Source organism: Eurosta solidaginis, chromosome 4 (genome assembly GCF_040869045.1).
Source record: "Eurosta solidaginis isolate ZX-2024a chromosome 4, ASM4086904v1, whole genome shotgun sequence".
NCBI lineage: Eukaryota > Metazoa > Arthropoda > Insecta > Diptera > Tephritidae > Eurosta > Eurosta solidaginis.
This window is the reverse complement of record NC_090322.1, coordinates 214,741,627-214,762,174: the sequence shown is the minus strand read 5'-3', so window position 1 is coordinate 214,762,174 and position 20,548 is coordinate 214,741,627. Positions and strand designations below refer to the sequence as shown.

At 36.8% G+C, this 20,548-nt stretch overlaps 1 protein-coding gene across 7 annotated transcripts in view; it reads left to right on the top strand.

Annotated features, from left to right (window-relative positions):
* Positions 1–14,440: 14,440 nt before the first annotated feature.
* Nmdar2 (NMDA receptor 2) overlaps positions 14,441–20,548 on the top strand; it is a 446,956-nt gene continuing 440,848 nt past the window's right edge. For 3 of the 7 annotated variants that reach the window (XM_067784747.1, XM_067784740.1, XM_067784746.1), the window contains exon 1: positions 14,441–14,633. The gene's annotated coding sequence lies outside the window, so the exon portion shown is untranslated. Of the gene's footprint in view, positions 14,706–17,507; positions 17,993–20,548 lie in introns of those variants that run through there. The other 4 variants (XM_067784743.1, XM_067784745.1, XM_067784742.1 and 1 more) reach the window with 4 other exon arrangements.

Below are 20,548 nucleotides of genomic sequence, written 5' to 3'. Positions count from 1 at the left end.
TAAATCATGTAGCGTTGTATGGTGTGTCGAATAAATTCTGGGTAACGCTCTTAACATTTTTACACAATATTGTTTATTTGCCCATAAGCGTGAAAGTAATTTAACTTTGATCCTGCGAATGATTGCTGCAATTCATATATCACTTTTAAAAAAACTCGTTTCTTGTGAAAGCACTAAAGCAATAAAATTCCAATATTTTTGATGCAAAATGATTTTATCACAGCATGTTGCGGAACTAAATATGCTGAATTGTATAAAACATTTGAAATGAGTAGTAATGCGAAATATGAAACATAGTTCATATATGTATTCAAAAGCATTTACAAATACATACATTCTTATACAAATATGTTAGCGTATCTTTTAATATGCATAAAACCCGCAAACAAAATTAATTTAAGCCGCTTGTTGTTGCAAACATGCCAAATAAATTTTGTTGTTTTTATTTTTGTGAATTTTTTTTATTTTCCTAATCATGTGAGAAAATATTTTGCTTTTTCAATAAACTACATTTTACCATGTGCAAACTGTTCTCGGAGTTCAGAACGTGCAGCCTATTTTAATGAGCTCACTACAATTAGAGCTTTAATGAGCTTTTATTTTTTATACTCAGCTGAGCAGATCTCAGGGAGTATATTAAATTTGTTCGCATAACGGTACCCCGTAACGGCATAAACTAATCGAGATAGATATAGACTTCTATATGCCAAAATGATCTGGGCGCAAAAAGAAATTAATTCAGCCATGTCCGTCCGTCCGTCTGTCCGTAAAAACGATAACTTGAGTAAATTTTGAGGTATCTTAATGAAATTTGGTATGTAGGTTCCTAGGCACTCATCTCAAATCCCTATTTCAAATGTGCGAAATCGGATTATAACCACGCCCACTTTTTCGATATCGAAAATTTCGAAAAACAGAAAAAGTGCGATAATTCATTACCAAAGACGGATAAAGCGATGAAGCTTGGTTGTTAGGTTGACTTTATGACGTAGAATAGAAAATTAGTAAAATTTTGCACAACGAGCGTGGCACCGCCATCTTTTAAAAGAAGGTAATTTAAAAGTATTGCAAGGTGTAATTTGGTATTCGTTGAAGGTATCATAATGAAATTTGACAGGAACGTTACTCCTATTACTGTATGTGTGCTAAATAAAAATTAGCAAAATCGGAAGACCAACACGCCCACTTTAAAAAAAAATGAAGTTTTTAACAAATTTTAACAAAAACTTGAATATCTTTACAGTATATAAGTAAATTATGTCAACATTCAACTCCAGTAATGACATGGTGCAACAAAATACAAAAATAAAAGAAAATTTCAAAATGGGCGTGGCTCCGCCCTTTTTCATTTAATTAGTATAGAATACTTTTACCGCCATAAGTTGAACAAAAATTTACCAATCCTTGTGAAGGGAATAGCTTCTGCGACGATAACTGGTTTCTGTTAAAATGGGCGAAATCGGTTGAAGCCACGCCAAGTTTTTATACACAGTCGACCGTCTGTCCTACCTCCATTAACACAATAACTTGAGCAAAAATCGATATATCTTTACTAGACTTAGTTCATGTACTTATCTGAACTCACTTAATCTTGGTAATAAAAACGGACAAAATCTGACTATGACCACGCCCACTTTTTCGATATCTAAAATTTTGAAAAATGAGAAAATGCCATAATCCTTTCCAAATATGAAAAAATTGATGAAAAATGGAGATTGGATTGGTTTTTTGACGCAAAATATAACTTTAGAAAAAACGTTGTTAAATGGGTGTGACATCTACCATATTGAGTAGAAGAAAATGAAAAAGTTTTTCAGGGCGAAATCATAAGCCCTTGAAATCATGGTCGGATTACTGTTCGTGGTATTATATATATCAATAAATTAGCAGTACCCGACAGATGATGTTCTGGGTCACCCTGGTCCACATTTTTGTCGATATCTCGAAAACGCATTCACATATACCACTTAGGGCTACTCCCTTTTAAAATGCTCATTAAGACAATTCATTTGATACCCATGTCGTACAAAGACATCACAGAGTCACCCCTGGCCTACCTTTGTGGCGATATCTCGAAAATGCGTCTACCTATAGAACTATGGCTCGCTGTCTTTTAAAATACTCTTTAATACCTTCCATTTGATACCCATGACATACACACGCATTCCAGGTTTACCCTAGGTTCATTTTCCTACGTGGAAATTTTCCTGAGGGCTTTGTTTCCAAAGCTCTCAGCTGAGTATGTAATGTTCGGTTACACCCCAACTTTTCCTTCCTTTCTTGTTTTTTTACGCATATACAGCAGTCAATACGAAAATAGAAGTGGTCGTTTTTAGCAAGTTTCGCCAATTAAATTCTTTATTTTTATTTTCGATAGTTTAAGAAAAAAGTTCAATGAATTTTGTAACTGAAATTATAAAAACCAATCCAATGAAATTTTTTTAAACAATTACCGCGAAAACATTTTACAAAAATTCTTAGATATATATTTGGAGTTTATTAAATTTTTCTAAGTACGCAGTTGCCCTTTAAGGAAAATCTCTAATTGAAAACTAGTGCACTTCCAATGCAATCCGAACTACTACTTGTTCACCCTTTATCCCCAAACCATTTGGAAAGATTTTAGGATATAGGGAAAGAAAGCATATTCATAGTCGAATCTGTCTAAAGCTAGTGGAAGTTTTTTGTAGATAGGCTATATTTGTAAATTTTTTTTTAACTAGAGAAAGTCTTGAAATTATCGAACTAGTACTTAATTGGTACTTTAGGCCCAGCTCTGAACCGCAATTTTGCTTCACTACTTACCGACTTCCCTACAGGGTAAATATACCAATCAAGTTTTAGGTCTCTCAAAATTCGCATTGATTTTGACAGTTTTTTCCGAATGATGTTTCAGATTTTATTCCAGAAAAAAAAAAACAAATTATACCCGCCTTTTGCATACCAGCAAATATATAACACAATTCTGAAAAAAAAAATTTCAAAAATCCATGCGAATTTTGTGAAACTTATAGTTTGTACTTTGTTGGCCTAAAGCTGATTAGGCTACAAAACTGCGTACTAAGCAAAATTTATTACGTTCTAAATAAAGAGTTTGAAATTTTTGTAAAATTTTCTCTTAAGTGCGATTTTTTCCGCAATGTTTTTGAGACTAGGCTTTGTGTAGTTTCAGTTACAAAATTCGTGGTTTTTTGAAATTAGCGAAATAAAAAAAAGTATCCATATTTTCAAGTCCATACTGATAGGCTCGAATCAACACAAATCAGTTTTTACTATTTCCCTTAAGAAAGTTTCAATGGGACTCTTTATTTAATCTTCCAGCTTACACTAATCGACTAAACCTTACCAATCTTCCAACTCTTGATAGTCGAAGGGATATGCTTGGCGTAATATTTATGACAAAACTACTGAATGAATCGATTTTAAGCCCATTTTTTATGAACGAAGTGAACTTTAGTGCTCCCTGTCGAACTACGAGACACTGCAAACCTCTCCTTTCAAAACAATGTAGAACGAATCGCGAACTTAATGAACCTTCCCGGTGCCGAGATTATAACTCCCACTCAAACAGAATAATAAAATTAAGAAAAGAATTATAATAATGAACAGGATTAGCCTGGTTTCATTGGGCCACTTGAGGGCAGTGCGCTGCCACAACGTCCAATTATTATTATTAACAGAAGAATTTAATAAAAATTACCACTTCTGTTTTCGTGTTCGCTGCTGTATATATTAAAATAGTAAACAAGTAAGTAGTGCAAATGTCAAAGTAAAAATATGTGTGCAAATAATATAGCAAAATTGTATTAGCTAACTGAAAATTGACGGTGTGATGGTAGCGTGCTCCGCCATTCACACCGAAGATCATGGGTTCACGCCCCGGACAAAGCAACATCAAAATTTTAGAAAGAAGTTTTTTCAATTAGAAGAAAATTTTTCTAAGCGGGGTTGCCACTCGGCAGTGTTTGGCAAACACTACGAGTGTATTTCTTTCGTTTTTTTTACTATTTTTTTTACTTTATTACCAAAATATGTATTTTTCACAAAAGTTTTCTATTCTACCTTGTGTCTGGAATCGGAAGCTTCCGAAAATTTTACTTGGGGCCACTGTTTTCGAGAGCAACGATTCAGAGAAATCATTATCTACTAATCGATCAAATTAACAAAGATTCAACAGAGAAGAAATAATTGATACATTCATGGCGTATACGTAATTTCTTTTATGAATACTTTATAAAAAATCGAATACCCGTTGAGTTGCGAGTATTCGATTTATCTAAATAAATCAACTAATCGAATAGTAAAATTCGATTAATGTACGTACAAAATTTTAAATAGAAAAACATGATATTCTGTTAATCGAATTATTCGAATATTTTTAAGAGTCCTACAGTTTTTTATAATATATTAGAAATGTAAGTTCTATTGTTTAATATTTGGATAATTGGAATTAGGGGCCGCCATGTGTGGTGGTACGGTATTCTGCCTACCACACCTTAAATACTGGCTTCACGCCACGGGCAAAGCAACATAAAAGTTTTAGAAAACAAGTTTTTTCAATAAGAACAAAGTTTATCTAAGCGGCGTCGCCCCTCGGCAGTGATTTGGCAAGCACTCCGAGTGTATTACTGCCATGAAAAGCTTCTCAGTGGAAACTCATCGGCCTTGCAGATGCGGTTCGGAGTCGGCATAAACCATGTAGATCCCATTCGGCCAATTTGTAGGGAAAATCAAAAGGAGCACGACACAAATTGGAAGAGAAGCTCGGCCTAAAATCTCCTCGGAGGTTATCGCGCCTTACATTAAAAGGAGTACGAAGCAAAACGACGGAGGTAGCCTTAGATTTATTTGTTTTTATAATTGGAATTCAAATTTGGAATTGTTTTTTCAAAAACGCTGCATTAGATGTCGCACAAATTCTCGGCGAACATTCTTATCTCAAACCAATTAAATTTTTAACAAGCTTATATAAGATTTTCTTGTAGTATGTGTGCAAATATCCTTTTTTATATTAAACTAGCAGACCCGGCAGACGTTGTTCTGCCCTCAATTTGGTCTATCTGCATACGTTTTAATAAGCTTATTCCATCTAACTCTGCCCTTGCCCCTCTACTTTTTCTTAATCTTTGTATTCACACCTCCCTCCGTATTTTTCGCTTCATCTATCTCCATCTTCCTCTCATTCTATCTCTTTCTCAGTCTCCTTCTCTCTTTTCTCCTCTCTCAAGTTTTTCTTATTCTTCTTCATATCTTATTGCCAGTCCCAGAGGGTGGTATGTATTTTGTTCCAGTCCCATTCCGAGTCTCAGTCCCAGTCCCACTCCGAGTCTCAGTCTCAGTCTCAGTCCCAGTTCTAGTCCTAATCCCAGTCCCAGAACCGTGCGTTTGATAGGCATATTTTATAAATGAATTTTACGATTGCCCCTCTTCACATTTTGTGTGAAATCTCCGAAATAATTTGAGATATCGAAATAGATCTCACATCACAATGTAGTACTCATTTCTACCTTTCGTTTGACACCCATGTTGGAAAAACTAATTTTCGGTCACATTTGGGTCAATAACTCTGGAACCGGATAAGATATCCTGATGAAAGATGTCTTAAATTTTAGAATAGACGTCTAGTAATATAATAGTTAAGGCTTCATTCAATTCAATGGAGTAGTTTTTGTATGTGGTCGGCATAATTGAAAAAAAACAACATTATTGGTCACCCTGTGTCCACATTTTGGCCAATAACTCGGGAACTGTGTAAGATATTCAAATGAAGGTTATCCTATGTTTTAAGTTAGACGTCATCTGATAGAATGGTTAAGTTTCATGCAATTCTAGCCAGTAGTTTTTACATGATGCCCGGACAATCATACAGACAGACAGACAGACAAAAATTCTAAAAATTGTAGATTTGGATTCCGTTGGTCCAATAACGACCTCTCCTCTCAGTTTTTCTTGAATATATTCAATGTACAGACATCAACCTGTTACAATTTTATTATATGTAGAGATAAGATAATACAGCACAACACAGTCTAGCTTCTCCTTCTTGGGTACGGACCACCGTCTGGGTGTCGGTATAACAGTTTAACCGGCAAATGCTTCGATTAAAACTCAGCTCCAGCTTCTCCTTCTTCTTCCGAAAGTCAACAACTATCACAATTTAGTCTATGTTAGATTTAAGGTCAGTTTTGGTATAATTAATTTGTCTTGTTGCAATGTTACACATAATCATTTCATTTTTGGCTGATTTCCACATCCTAGATTCTTTCAGCGTAAGGACATCTTTTGCAGAAAAATCGTGCGCGGGCCCATGCAGATTCACCAATCTTATAAAGTATGAAATGAGAAGTTACTTATGCATGCTAGCCCTTGCATCCTCTCATCATTCGTTAATCCAGCGCGTTTCATCAGACATGAGCTCCACATTTTAGTACCGGTCGAATGACTACATACCATGGGCCATATATGGCGAAGACCCTTAATTCCTCTCGAAGTTCCTTTTGAAGACACTATACGCAGCCAGCGCTTTCTTTGATTTCTCCTGAAAATTCTTTTTGCAGCTAAATTTGGAGTCGAGAATTGTATTTTGATATTTCACTTCAGATTTATTGAAGTGCCAATTAGTTTCTCTACGTTGAATGAAAAAATTGTTGGTTCTTTTAGAACAGGACAACCCCATACTCTCTTATACTGTCAAGTACTTAATTGACCTGTCAACAGTATCACTAGATCATCAGCTTATGCAACTTCTCTCCTTCATTTTGCTCTAAAGCGTGTCAGGATTTCGTTAACTACCAGTAACGGTTAAAGCTCGTCTTTCTGAGGAGTTTACCTGATAGTCGTTATACTAAGCGGACTTGCGCCCAAAGTTCTTGACTATCCTATTCAGTAGCATAGCGTTAAAAAGTTGAGCTTTTCATATCTTCAGATGACCTATATTCCAACGTATTTGAAGGCACCCTCAATATCGGGAAGCTTTGTGATGGAGCTTACCGCCTCGCAAGTGCCACTTTCAATCGATTTTTCTTTCTGACTGAAGTTAGTATTTCCATTTTGTGCAGCATAATAAGGCTCGCCAGTGTTTTCACGATACCAGAAGATATGCTTTCAGTATCTGATCTTGCCTGCAATGCTTGTGTTATCAGTTTCCTAAGAAGGTGCTGCTGTTAAATTTATAGTCCAGTCAATATTTTTTCCCCGTATATAACTTCTATTTTTGTTGAAATCAGTTTTTGAGATATAAGGTGCAAATATTTATTCATCGATAACTCATTTATAACCTTTGCTAACGATAAAAAACCTACAGCACTGCGTTATCTTGCCGACAGCACACTTATGATAAGCCGATAACTCGTCGATGGACAACGAATAACATGCCCATAACCCATCGATAACAAACGATAACCCATTGATAACAAACCGTTATCACTTCGAAAGCAAACTTCTCTAATAAGCTATCTGATTTCGCTAATATCAAAACTATCATGAAAATTGTGACCACACTCACTACATTCTAGATTCCTCCAACATTTTTACACAAAAATATATATTTTTAAATTCCTAATAAAACAGTAAAATGTTAATTTAACTACCAAAATGAGTAAGTTAGATAATGTCAACATAGTCTCGTTCTTACTAAAAAAGCGTAGGTGTAAAACAGGAAACTTCTTCAAAGTCCATAGAGACTTTCATTTAAGACGCATATTTTTGTAATAATATCCAAAACAGCTGTGCTGCGACTTTTACGTCATACAATGTTGTTAAAAAAAAAACATAACATAAGTTAAGTAACAGAAAGCAGCACAAGAACCAATGTGGGCAGCGCAGCAACAGCAAAGTTAACAAAGGCGGCGCAACAGCATTAAGAAATCAAATCTTTTACAGGCCCAATACGTTTGTTTACTTCGCGTAATAAGCACGGATGAGGGGAAAGAGAGCATAAAGATATGAAAGAGAAAAAAAATCATACGGAGAATGGGAGAGAAAAGTTGTGAGGAAGCAAGTGCTGAGAGAGGAGAAAAATTGAGAGAAGGACTATTTGTATCATTTGGAGTCAACAAAATATACTAGTAACAAGTAAGGATGACTAAGTTCGGGTGTACCGAATATTACATACTCAGTTGAGAGCTTTGGATACAAATTTGTCTTTTTCATGGATACATACAAATGGTAATACTAAAAATCACCATGTAAGAAAATGAACCTAGGGTAATGCTGGAATGTGTTTGTACAATATGGGTATCAAATGAAAGGTATTAATGAGGGTTTTAAAATGGAGTGGCCCTTAGTTGTTATGTAAGGGAGTTTTCGAGATATGTACCAAAATGTGGACCAGGGTGACCCAGAACATCATCTGTCGGATACCGCTAATTTATTTATATAAGTAATACCACGAACAGTATTCCGACCATGATTTCAAGGGCTTCTGATTTCGCCCTGCAGACTTTTTCATTTTCTTCTACTCAATATGGTAGGTGTCACACCCATTTTACAAAGTTTTTTCTAAAGTTATATTTTGCGTCAAAAAACCAATCCAATCCCCATGTTTCATCCCTTTTTTCGTATTTGGTATAGAATAATGGAATTTTTTCATTTTTCGATATCGAAAAAGTGGGCGTGGTCATAGTCGGATTTCGCCCATTTTTAATCCCAAGATAAAGTGAGTTCAGATAAGTACGATAAATAAGTTTAGTAAAGTTATATCGAGTTTCACAAAGATTGGTAAATTTTTGTTCGACTTATGGCGCAGCCAAGCTCATTTTAAAATTTTCTTTTATTTTTGTATTTTGTTGCATGATATCATTACTGGAGTTGAATGCTGACATAATTTACTTATATACTGTAAAGATATTAAATTTTTTGTTAACATTGGCTTACAAAATGTTTCTTTTTAAAGTGGGCGTGTTCGTCATCCGATGTTGCTAATTTTTATTTAGAACATATATAGTAATGGCAGTAACATTCCTGTCAAATTTCATCATGATACCTTCAACGAATACCAAATTACACCTTGCAATACTTTTAGACTACCTTCTTTTAAAAGAGGGCGGTGCCACGCGCATTGTCCAAAATTTTACTAATTTTCTATTCTGCGTCATAAGGTCAACCCACCTACTAAGTTTTATCACTTTATCCGTCTTTGGTAATGAATTGTCGCACTTTTTCTGTTTTTCGAGGTTTTCGATATCGAAAAAGTGGGCCTGGTTAGAGTCCAAATTCGTTTATTTTAAATAGCGATCTGAGATGAGTGCCCAGGAACTTACTTACCTAATTTCATCAAGATACCTCAAAATTTACTCAAGTTATCGTGTTTATGAACGGACGGCCGGACGGACGGACATGGCTAAATTAATTTCTTTTTTCGCCCAGATCATTTTGATATATAAAAGTCTATATCAATCTCGATTAGTTTATGGCATAACGGGATACCGTTATGCGAACAAAATTATTATACTCTGTGAGCTCTGTTCAGCTGAGTATAAAAGCGATAGCGCCTAAATGCCTATATGTGACGCCTGCGCTACAGCTTTGGGTGTGTTATTAAATATTGCTATATTTTGCATGTATATATATAGTTTCGAGAATAGATTAGTAGAATATTTCTGCAAACTTGCTGTCACCTTCTCTACTTTTTTGTAGTTGTTTTCCTTAAATTTGCTTTAATAGTTGGATGTGAAAAAAATTGTTTGTTGTAGCTAATGCGCATAATCGCAAAAGAAGCAACACGTGGTTCTTGCACAAAATTCCATGGGACAGCAGCATGCTTTAACACAAAGACATACATATTATACTTAGATTTATATACGATATGGTCCAGTACACTCCCTTTTATCAAAAAAACAAAAAAAAAAAAATATATATATATATATCTTTCACCTGACTTTGCTGTTTACAAAGGTTTTGCGTACCTAACTCGCAGATTGAGAGCGTTGCGCTCTCACTCATTATCCAGCCACATTGTCTCTCTGCTTTGTTTGTTATCCAATTTTGTTTACACAACATTATTTCTTATGTTTTGCATACCAAAATGTTGTTCTTTTAATTTTTGTTGCGATTAGTGCGCATAAAAAGGGCAACTGTCAATTTTGACACTTTGAATGCGCCAAGCAAACTTTGCCCCTAACTGCGTTCGTATTGGTAAATATGTGTGTTGGAAGCAAATGAGTGATGAAGCATGAGAGAGCTGAAAAGAAAGAAGCAAGCAAAAACAAAACCTATTAACGATGCTTAGACCGTATCAGCATGTATAGGGAGAACGAAATTACAATATCATGCTGTGTTAATGATCATTATGAAGTGAAAGTGAATTTCATTCTTTGCTTTGTTTGTGCGTGTTTGTTGTGTTGATTTTTGTTGTAGTCATTGCGATTAGCTGATATTTTCTATTCCTCATATTTGTAGGTCAGCATGGTAGGGTAGAAATTATTTGTGCTATTTTTTCTATTGGTACGAGGAGCGGGGTTCTGTTGATGTATCGGTTTGCGTACTGGAGCGTAAAAAGTTGAAAGTATGTAGGAAAATAAAATTTTCACTATTACCAATATTAAAATTTTGTTTATGTTTTTGCTTATATTAAGGGCGTGTGTTGTTCGCATGTGTTCAATATTCTTTTCATGTTGAGTGGTTTTCGTGACTTTGAGATACTTTTTAAAGCTGTGACCACTTCATAAGTGCTTTCCTTAAATGAATAGAATCTGGGTTTGGTAGTCGCTCCAAAGTTGGACACATGACGGATAATTCGTATCCATAAGTACTTCGACGTAGGTATGCAACATGATGAAGGCAGCAAACCTTGTCATAGCTACAGTGGTAGGATCGTTAGTTTTAGTGCAACCCCCTCTTGGAAGCTGGAAATAGTTCAATGATATTGCCATACACTTGAGATTAGAGTGTTCTTCTTTTATTCAGCACACTCGTAATAATGATATAACAACCATATAAAAATAGTCATAAAAACGTTTCTTTCAAACCCACTTATTGCTGGTTCAATCTTCTATCGACCAATCTAAAGATTCGTGTCGTCGGGGCTTCGATTTACAGAAAAGATCGATTATTTCTTCAATGTCCGTTTATATTTCTTTGTGGACGTTCCCTAGTGCCAGACCAGTCCGTCGATTTTCAGACATATTGACTTTCAAATAAGCCTTCAAGCGCTTTAGAACAGAAAAAGAACGCTCTGCGGTCGCTGATGTCACGGGGATAGTGGCAAATATTTGCAACAGTGTCGTCACGTTTGGAAAAAATGAAGAAAAGTGTGCTGATTTAATGATTTTCAGGGCATCAGTAGCTGTTTGAGCACTCTTGAATGGATCACTTTTGCAATGGTTATAAATAGAATTATAAAAAGTAAGGACGGGGCTGACAATATGCTGTTAAGTTTTTAACGAGTAGAGCCCTCTGCCATTTATTTCAAATTTCAGAGCTTTCTAACCATAAGAAAGTGAGTTTAATTCAATTTCTGTAAAAAATGCGAGATGCATTCGGTAAAAATATTCACAGTAGGCAATTTTTGGCATAAAAAATTTAAAACCATACCGTATGTCCTCAGTATGCCGTTACGTGCAAAATGCACGTAACTCGCACGTCTGATAAATCAACCTTGCACCAAATGACTTAGTTCGAACGTAGGAGGTGGGGCTTTAGCCCCCATATCCCTCCCCCCTAGATCCGCCACTGCTTCTTCTGAACCAACTTTACCTACGGAAGGCGCACCCTGCTGCAAATATGAATGTAGCATTCACGTATTTACCAAAAGTGGCTTCGGTGAACCCACGTGTTTCACGGAATAAAAAGTAATAAGGGGAGGGGGTGCGATGACGTAGAAGGTTCAACTTGGTCTAATGAAATCATTTCCGTGTTTATTGGGCTAGTATCTTAATGGTGTTGGTTTCCAGAACCTACTTGACCTAAATCCATCAACATCGATAATATTGCCGAAAACTTTCAGGGAGTGTATTTATCTCCAATTAATCAACCAAAAAACAGGCACGCTCAGATGAGCCTCAATCACCTAACAGTTAATCTTCAAGGTTTTATAGCCACTTGACTCAGGAAGTAGATATTAATTTTCTAGTAGTATATACTAAAGTAATCCGTGAAAGAATCTATGAGCCTTTGCAATGAAACCAGCTTTGACCAAAACAAAAAACTTAATTCTGAGTATGTAGCCCGTTTTGGGCAAATTTGTGTAAATGATGGTTAGCAAGCTATGGAAAATTCTCCAAGAGCTATGAAGATGGAAACAATAATGTCACCTACTCTCGAAGACTATGGGGCTTGAAATAACTGTAGATATTCCCAAACACCAACATTTTAAGAAAACATTTTGCCCAACTTTAGGGATCCTATGTTGCTCTCGTCCAGCTATTGTTCAAAACCCACAAATAAACAATGGCGAGTTTTCCAAGATTCGACGATTCGTTACAGCAGTTCACGCTTTCATAACAGCTTCTCAAATAATCGTGCTTGGCTTTCCTTACTTTATATTTGCAAATCTCCATATAAGTCATTTAGTTTATTTATCCCGGCTCTTTTGAAGAACCGTGTATCGGAAGCTCTTAGATTGTAGATAGATAGCATCCGCTAGAAGGATTATGCCCTTCTAATTAGAAGCTTTTATCTAGTTGAACTGTTGACGGTGCTGTTACTTTCTAAAATGAAGTTCTCTAGCAAGACATTTGTGACAGTTTCCAAAAAGACGAACTCACGACAGGTGCCTCGAAGTAATATATCTATATAAATAAAATGCAGTTCCCATTCAAGGCGTTTCTAAATGATATTTTACCACAACGCTCCTTATTCAGAGATAACTCGAAGCCTTTCATTCCCACCGTAATTGTTTAGGACAGACAAAAAGTTGGCGAAAACCACCTGAATCCTAAAGTTTCATTATAAACCAAAATATCCTCTGTCGTCCTACTGTTGACGACTCTCGCTACATTGGTTCTGTTACTCGAATTAATTTGGTCGGCTGCCTTAGATATGGCAGACGAAGCCTCTACCTTTCGATCAGTCTTTTGGGTATATAAAACAATGGTAGAAAGAGCCAAGGCCCTCGAAGTGTCTTTGCTTACCCTCAGTACAGCAGTTACGTGACGAGATAGATGAGTTGCAGTACCGAAATAACTCTCGATAGTCTTTTCTGGCTGTCAGGGTCCAGTAGGTAAGCACACTGACGCCCCCGTCACGGAGAGGTTTCTACGGTCGATGAAGATTTCAAAGCTTCCCAACCATCTGTACTTACTCAAAGCAGAAATATTAAAGTTCTTGATGGCTCAGCTTTCTGTGTTGATTGGAGTGCTACGAAGGCTCTTCCCAAATGCGACACCCTTCGATAACGTAGAATACTCTGGCTAGTTCTACCGTTTACAAAAACAAGGAGAAATGTCTTCGTCTGAAGCTGCATATACATATTCTTGCACATCAGAAATTTGGTAAGTAATTGGAACTACAGTTCTCAGATAATGTGGTATCATAATGGACCGCTATACTATCCTAACGTACTACTTGTTAAGCAAGTTTCCAGTTTATCTAACCTAACTGCTACTACGCACCTAAATCTAATACTGCGTTTTGCCGTTCTTCCATTCTTTCTGAGGAAATATTGGTTTCCAAGGTATTCCACCACAATATCTTCTCCTTGCATACATGTTAAAACCTATTGGCTACCACCATCAATACAGTTTACATTGACCTATGGATGATGTCATGACTTCTGCTGCTGCTATCAGCCATACGCAATTCATCATATCATCATTTTACAACTTAAATAAACATTTAACAAAACAGCTGCAAAGCCGCAGAATAATTATAGCTTCAATATTTTTGCAAGTGGAAGACATGGGTCAAAGGACCTGACTTAACAAATAACAAAAGTAACCCAACCACATATTTATTCAAATATTGTGCTCTGATGTTTACAAAATATTTTTTAATCAAAGATTGCGATGAATATTATTTCAATGCTACAAAAGCTTAGCATGAGTTATGCCAAGGGCGAACGCATAGCAAGAAGAAGCATATAGCAAACTCATACTAAGGAGAATTGAATGATAAAAAGAAAATAAAAAAAATTTAGACCATAGAGCAAAAACCAAAGAGAATAAATAAGAAAAAGCGACAACAGAGAATGAAAATGAGAATAGCAAAATAGTTACGTATACGACACGTACCACAGAATAAGCACATCATACGACTTTGATAGCCCGAACGATGTTATAGAGCAACTGTTAACAGTAGCGTTAAAAGAGATACTGACGAAGAGATGAAGAGCGGTAAATGCTGTAACTGCTCCATACAGTGACAGTAAGCTAGTTACATGAGCGTTGCAGCAGATGTCACGCAGAGGCTGTGACCAATGTTTGAATTTCATCTAAGAAAAAATAGGCATCGTTTGTCCACAAACTCGCCACAGACGAACAGTCAAAAGCGAACGCGTGCCGTTTAATGTAACATTGATTTCGTGAACGGAAAATATTATCACTTGCAAGCAATTTGCGATATTTAATTTGTATATTAACTGAAATTTTAATAAAGGAAATTGAATATTGAATTTTGTTGAAAAATATTTGTGCATTAAAAAAAGAAAAAAAAAAATTTATAAAAAAGTTAAACGACTTAGCAAACGAAAGGAAAAAGTGAGTTGAAATGTTGCTGCTACTGCGGCTGTAGCAATTTTTTTTTTTTTTTGTGGTTGTACTGCAACTTTGGTCTGTGCTACCACAACCTTTTTCAGCTAAATATTTTTGCACCACAAACAAATGCCTTAAGGCTCACACCTACTAAATAACTTCACACATACATATATGTATACTACCGAGGGTATGATTGTGTGCATATTTTTTGGGTGTGGACTTTCTCTGTAACGTAGTTCATTTTTTGTTTTTGTTTATAGTTTTGCTTGTAACAACGATTTTGCAATTCGTCGTGGCTAGACGTTGGTTTCGTTAATGCCATCGTCATTGTGTTCGTGCTCCTTTGCCGTTATGTCGCTTAGTTATTTTATTTTTACAGATTTCACTTCTATAACCAATTTTGCTATGCCAAAGGCTGTTAGAATTAGAGATGTTCTAAAAAAAGGCGTTATATTATCCCTATACATGATAAACGTGTCACTTATTTAACTCTAATTGAAGATCTTTTGACCAAAATTAAGACCTGGATACAGTTTAATAGTTCTTTTTACCAACTGAGTATGATTAAGTGTTGCTCAGAATTGCGTCCATATCGACAACATTTTTAATAATATAAATATTCAATAATAGACTTAACTACTACACAATTAAAATTTATACGATATGACTTTGCCTGCATATTGAGCGATATCAACTACGACACAACGATGATATATTGGAATCTTATTATTTGTAACCTATCAATAAACCTTTACTATGGTGCTCGGAATATCAGACATACCAACATCATCAACAGCATAGTTCTGAATTTAAACAAACTACCAACTGTTCCTGCGTTCAAGTCACAATTTTTCACTCCGATTGTCACTTGAAAGTGCTTATCTTTTACCAGTGATTTGCCGTAATATTTGCGCAAGTGGCTGTTGATTCTGGCTCCATTGCGAGAACTTAAACAAGGTGTTCAGCATTGCACTCCTAATAAACGTACTTTGCATATTTTACTTTTTACATTCTGTGTAGGCACTTACTAAAGTGCAAGGAATGCATTAACTTAAATGGCGTAATACTGAGTTGACAGGTTTCGTGGGGAAAAATCCTGAGTCGCTCCGGTACATAGAATTGGTTGCCATCTCACTTTGATCAACCCCTGTAAAAACTTCAAGTTTCCTTGGATTCCCGTTAGAGGATATTGATAAGAATTTTTGAGTTATCGCGCCTATTTGATGGGGCGAAGAATTGCTGCAATAACAGCAAGAACCTATTTAAGTATTCGTATTCAGAGCGCATAGGAGCAACGTAGTAGTTTCCTTAAAAATGCTTCATACTTTAGCATCCGTCGTTAGTGTCGCTAAACATATGCTTCGTTGTCAGTTTGCTGATTTATCACTGCCTAATGGCTTTTCCTTCGTTCTTCTCTAACGCCATTTATGCGCTCTTGATTGATCTGGGAAGCTTTTCATTGCAGAATTACACTCGTAGTGTTTTCCAAAGAATTGCCAAAAAAAAAAACTGACAAATAAAAAAAAAACTTGGCGTGATTTATCTCCGAGAAGATTAAGATTAAGATTCTCTCCAAATTTGCTACGTCTTCCTTTAAATTTTCCCTACAAATTGGTGGGAAGCGATCTGCATCTATTAAATTAATTAAATATCTATTAAATTCCGATTTCGAACGGCATCTGCCAGCCAGATAAATTTTCACTTAAATGCTTTCTATCCTAGTTATATCTATGAACTACCATACAGTGCTGAACTGTGGCAGACCTCCGAATCATGCCAACAATACTTAGATGCCAGTCATATCTGGTATGAAGGCCATTTACGCATAAGCATGAAGGCGACATACGAGCGGCAATGCACGGATATGATCGAGTGATACATTGCAGTATGTGCTTCGGTGAATTTTACGCATGTTCGTAAAGCGCGAAGGCAACATCCGAACGGCGATGCACTGCAGTATGTGCTTCGGCGACTTTTATTGTGTGCGCACGAGAGCTTGGAAGGCGCTTCATATCAGAATATTTAGCAGCCATATGTTTGTGTTGATGTTATGGAAGCCTGCCTAAACAGTCCTAAATTGGTAGTGTTTTACAATGCATATACATTTTTTTTTAACGATGAAGATACTGCTTGTGGGAGTGTAATCGATGTTGATGGCCCTTTGCCGGATATAGATCCGGTGCGTTCCGGTAACAAAGCAGCATTAAGCCACTAGGCCGACCATCTTGGGAACGACTAATACGACCACATTAAACTTTCTAGATCCTAACACCATTCTCGCCACTCCCTAGTTCCATGAGGAACTTGGTGTCGCCAGAGCCTCGCCTGCTAAATATGTGAATCATATTTGTAACAAGATTCCCCTCGCGTCGGTTAGGTTGACAATGGGTTTAGAGCTTTTTATTGCGTTATCAACCCCTTGAATCCCACCGGAGTGACTCGGGATTTTTCCCACCGGCCAATTTAGTTTGTTTAGTAGCAGGTCCTTATACATAATGTTAAACGCACAGTTGGGTATAAAATATAAATTTTCTCTCGCGTTAAAAACTTTTATTGTGACTTTGTATGTGTGTTTTTGTTTTGTTTTTGTTCATTTTCGCGTCATCGGTTGCACGTGCGCGTATGCTTTGATTGGGTACAAGAATGTTAAGTTTTAACATTTGGCTGTTCGAAAGGATGCTGTCTGTAGCAATAGAGTCTGTTGCTGCTGCCGCTCTCACCGCTATTCGCTCTGCTATTGCTATTGTTATTGCTTCTGTTGCGACTTCTGCTGCAGTTGATTGTGTTCACATTGCTATTGTAAAAGCAAGATACGCTTAACAGTTAATGCTGTTGTCGTAATCGTTGACTCGCCCTGCATGCGTACGTTCCTTTGTCGTGTATCGCGGAATGTCGTGTTTCTTCTAGTGGTATCTAAGTTTTTATATTGCTATACAATTCAAATAAAATATGTTTAAAGAAATTTTATTTATACAACAAATACATACCAAAGTGACAACGTTGGGCAACGTTTTTAAGTGAAATGTGAAAAAAGAGAATTCAAATTAAGTGGTCTAAGAAATTATATTCTTTTCAACAAAAAATATATCCTTGAAATCTCAATGCATACATGATTACGAAATTACGAAATTAAAGCACGATTTATGCAGAAAATGTGGAAAAAATAATTCAGAAAAGACCATGTGACAACTATGTCAGCTTTGCAGGGTTTAAGAAAATGTGCAAGTGTCGAGATAGAATGAAAATAAAACTAAATTCATGAAAATCTTATTTATGAATGCCTCAAGCTGCAGGAAATTTTCTGTAAATTTAATTACAAACACAAATAGCGGAGCTTAAAGAGTATGAGTTATTGTTTGTAAGTATGTGCATTTGTGAATATGTGTTGGAAATACATCACAGCATGTGCTTATCAGTAAATATATGTACCTCTGTGTGAATAAATAAGTTACCACATATATTATATATTTTGTGTTTTATAAAGGACGTACAAAATATGGGGTGAAAGTTGATCACTTGAAAAGAAAGGAAACATAAATGTGTGTAAAAGTAAAAGTTGAAAATGAAAAAAAGCTATTTAGCTGTGAAAATTTTAATTTAAAGAATACATATATACGTACAGTGTAACCCCCAACATCTCTTCCTTGAAAGCAGCCTTTGACAGCGCGATAAGAAGCTCCGGTATGCTTAAATGTCTGACTCTAAGTTCCCTGAAAAGTTAATAAGGATCTGCCAAATGACGTTAGGCAACACTACCAGCTTCATGAGGATTGGGAAGGTATTCTGCGAGCCCTTCCACACCAAATGAGGCTTCAGAGAAGGTGACGCGCTCTTGCGAATTCTATAACATAGCGCTGGAGAGGCATATGCTGATGACATTGATATCATCGGCCTAAACACCCGCGCTGTTAGTTCTGCTTACTCCAAACTGGAAAAAGAAGCGGTAAAGATGGGTTTGATAGTGAATGAGGACAAAACGAAGTACCTGCTGTCATCGAGCAAAGAGTCAGCGCATATGCGCCTTGGCAACCACTCTACTATTGGCAGCCATAATTTCGAAATAGTAAATGACTTCGTTTATTTGGGAACTAGCATCAACACTAGCAACAACATCAGCACTGAAATCCAGCGAAGAATCAATCTTGCCAATAAATGCTACTTTGGACTAGGTAGGCAATTGAAAAGTAAAGTCCTCTCTCGGCGAACGAAAATCATACTCTACAAGTCACTTATCGTACCCGTCCTGCTATATGGGGCAGAAGCATGGACCATGACAACAGCAGATGAAGCGGCTTTGGGAGTGTTCGAGAGAAAAGTTCTTCGAAAGATTTATGGACCTCTACGCGTTGGCGATGGCGAGTACCGAAGAAGATTTAATGATGAGCTGTACGAGCTATACGCAGACATCAACATAGTTCAGCGAATTGAAACGCAGCGGCTGCGCTGGCTAGGCCATGTTATGCGAATGAATGATGATGCTCCGGCCAAGAAAGTGTTTCTATCGGAACCAGCCTATGAAAGCAGAGGCAGAGGGCGGCCCCCACTCTGTTGGAAGGACTAGGTGGAGAACGATTTAAACTCACTTGGTGTGACCAATTGGTGCCGGTTGGCGGAGCGAATGAGCTACTGGCGCGCCTTGTTGGACGGCCATAACCGTTTAGACGGTTAAGCGCCAATTAAGTAAGTAAGTAAGGAGAGGAAAACTCTAGTGGCAGGACTAAACCATGATAGTAGTATCACTTAAAAAAGGATTATATTACTAGCATACGCGTATACGCGTAGGATCTCCGACATGTTCGTCAAGCCTAAAGGTTACTCACTGAAATAAAAACCGCTACGAGTTTTCTATTTATGTTTCCAGAACACCAGCTAAACAATCAAGTGTGAGTTCTTCCCATTACAGAGAGAAACGAAATGCTGAACAAATAGTTTCTGTTGAATACCCAGAAACCGGGGCATCCCAACAGATATCTGATTTAATAGGGCACTCCTCCCAAGGGCTTAAAAAGTCATCTACGCAAGCATTATGAGGAAATACGGTACCTGAGAATACAGCCGTCTGAAAAAAAAAACTAACTGTTCCTCAGTAATATCCACGAAAAAGCGTCAGACCACTTTGTCAGAAATTCTCCGGTGAACGAGTTCATAAAACAAAATACCCAGAACTCGCAGAAGGGGACCAAATTCTCCCCAGAGAGACGCGCGTCACTCTAGCTCAACTTTAGATTGAATAGTGTAGCAAGATAAACTCTAACCTGTCCAAAACTCACCCGACATATATTATGTATATCCTACTTGTAATGTATCCCCACAAGACACCAACCATCTCTTTAATTGCAATTTAAAACCAACGCCTCTAACACCCTTCTCACACTGGTTGCTGAAACTGCAAGTTTCCTTGTACTCCCGTTAGAGGATATTTATAACAATCTGTGATCGCTTGCGTCTGTTGGACGGGGTGAAGCACTGCTACAACAACAACAACAACTAGCATATGCTGCTGATATTGATCTTGTTGGCCTGAACAAATGCACTGTGAGTTCTCGGGATTACATAAAGAAGCAAAAAAGTGGGTCTTGCGTTAAATGAAAACAAGAAAAAGAATCGATGAGTACACTCATTGGCAGCCACATCAATGTTAATGAATTTAATTTCGAGAATTTGAATGACTTTACCAATTTGGGAGCCAGCATTAACTGCAAAGGAAGAATAGTTCCTGACAATAAGTGTCACATTGAACGCTCTACAAGTTGCGCATATACCTGGATACTGCATGGCTCAGAATTATTGACGATAAAAAAATCAAACCCGTCTTTTCCTCTTCTTTTTCCAGTTTGGAGTAAGCAGAACTCACTTCGCTATTGTAATTTTCGCCCCCCTTTCCCCCTTTAGCTGATATTTCGCTGTCATATTTTTTT